We start from the raw sequence: 2500 nt of genomic DNA, 5'->3' as shown, positions 1-2500 counted from the left end.
GCGTCTTTCCTGAGACAATGACACGGTTGTCCCGGTTCTCCAACATTTATGACATTGATGATTACCATTACATTGATGATTACCGTGCCAGGTGTCCTTTACCTTGGCAGTGACCTGGACTTTTGTTCTGGAGGATCAGAAGTTCTGGGTTGTCGCCATTCCGCACAATTTTTCTCCATTCTTGCTCGGTTTGCATTACTCGGTACTCTTTGTGTGAACACACATATTTCTTAAAACGATTCTGAGTTCATGGGAAACAAACAAAATCTCAATTTCCATGTGGATGTGACGAAGGCTTTAAGGTGCAGATCGGGAACCTTTTTGACGAAAAGAGAGCCATGAAAGCAAAATATTTGGAAATGTATTACAGTGAGAGCCATATAATACACTATATTTTAAAAGTGAATTCAACAAAATGTCAGCATAATAAGCCTCTGAATTTATTCTTTTAAAATAATTTTGTTATAATACTCACCATTAATGTGAATGGGTTTCCTTTCCTCACTATTGCTAAAGATCCAGCAAAGCCAGCGGGATTATCGTCACCTTGCCGGGTCCATACGTGGAGTTGCTGCTGGCAAGCTTGCACCATGCTCATTAGCTCTTGGCTCACTGTCTTTCTGCTGTCTCCCGCAGGGTATTTTGATGCGAAAGTAGCATCGCGCGTGTTAAAGTGCCGCTTTACATTCAACCGTTTCATCGATGCAATTTTGTCATTGCAAATTAGACACTCTGCAGAACCTGTTCTTTCCACAAAGGCAAATTCTTCGGTCCATTCATCCTGAAATGTACAATACTGGTCTTCTTTTTTTCTTATCACCATCCTATTCATCGAAGGATTAGCTTAGAGCTAATGACCGAGCAGACTGACTCAAAAGGGGGCTTTTACCTGTTGACCCAGCAACGGCCAACATAGGCCAGTATCATCCGATTAAAATTGCTCCTGCAGCCAACTGCAGCCCTGAACAGGACATGACCAGTGAAAAATCGATCGATGGATCAAACAAGTGAGAATATTTTCTTTTATCTGCGAGCCAGATGCAATCATCAAAAGAGCCACACCTGGCTCGCGAGGCATAGGTTCCCGACCCCTGCTTTATGGGATAACTAGTTGGGTTGCCACACCAACACTCAGGCTAGATAATTGTCTCTAAAGGGGTGTTCACACGGCACACATTTGATCCGGCGCTGCACCGATGTATTTTGTTGCGATATAGTTTACACCGGAGCAAATTTTGTGGAGCGTTCACACATACAAAGCCGCTGAGTGTGGCAGCACCGGCACAGCGTCGGTGCAGCTCCACTTGCGTTCACACGGCAGTTTCTGCAGCGGAGCAAAACAACAAATGAGCTGTCGTGTTGGTTCTTTTTTAAACGTATAAACAACTCAAGCAACTACTGTACAGGCACGTCCTTCTCCTTCTCGGTCTCCGTGCCTTCTGCTCGAGAGTGACTGCCCCCTGATAACTTAAATCAACGATGACTTCAATGACACTCAGAAAAGCAAAAATGTAATGCGCCAAACAGAAAAATCAAGAGAGGAAATCACGAAATAAATTCTATGGGGCACGGGGGGTTGTGAACACACAACAAAGGAACAAACTACACAAACAACTCTGAGACAGTCCAGTCTCCTACAAAAGAAAAGATGACGTTTGGAGACTATCCCCCCCACGTTCTAGTTGAGATGGTATAGCCCAAGAGGTGCTTTGCTACTGTTACCAGCCTCGTCTTGTGTCGTTATTAAACAAACACATGACAGAAGTCCGACAGAGCACGAAAGCAACGCATTCTCGCCGTACGTAATCAACTCTTCTCATGTTTAGCGAGGCTACTCCCCCCTTGCAAACGAGCATTTGCTCCGGAGCAAATTGTAGCGTTCACACGTGCAAATTTACATCGGTGCTGTGCCGCAAACGAGCATTTGCTCTGGAGCAAATTTTTCAACCACCTCCCTGAGGTGGATCAAATTTGGTCCGGTGTAAGCTGTTTAGCGGCGCTACGCCGGAACAAATTTGCACGTGTGAACGCTCAACTGGCGCAGCGCTGGTGCTGTGTCGGACCAAATGTTGCCGTGTGAACACCCCTTATGACAACCAGAACAGTCCACAATCTATTCAATGCCCTGAGAAGGAAAATTCTCTGACGCTGTCATGGCAATTGGGGAAAAAAACAAAAGCATAAACACAAAGGCCGGAGTTGAATGAGCCATTAGAAACCATTGAGTGGATAATTTCCGCTAGCTTCATCTTGCATGTTACCCGCGGTCACCTTCTTTATGAAGTGATCAACAATGCTTGAAGGATCAAAGAGCTGAATTCTCATCTCATTTTGAACCTTAGCCAATGACAAGCAAATTGCTGCTTGCATTATCAGGTAGCACTAATGAATTTGCTTGCCACATTCATTGGCAAGTACTTGTCTTATTTCTAATCAGCGACATTAAGAAAAAACAACAACAAAGATCATGTTGTTATTTTATATATATATATATATATAT

The sequence above is a fragment of the Hippocampus comes genome, unplaced genomic scaffold (genome assembly GCF_001891065.2).
Source record: "Hippocampus comes isolate QL1 unplaced genomic scaffold, H_comes_QL1_v1.1 scaffold9, whole genome shotgun sequence".
In the NCBI taxonomy this organism is placed as follows: domain Eukaryota; kingdom Metazoa; phylum Chordata; class Actinopteri; order Syngnathiformes; family Syngnathidae; genus Hippocampus; species Hippocampus comes.
This window is presented reverse-complemented; position numbering follows the sequence as displayed.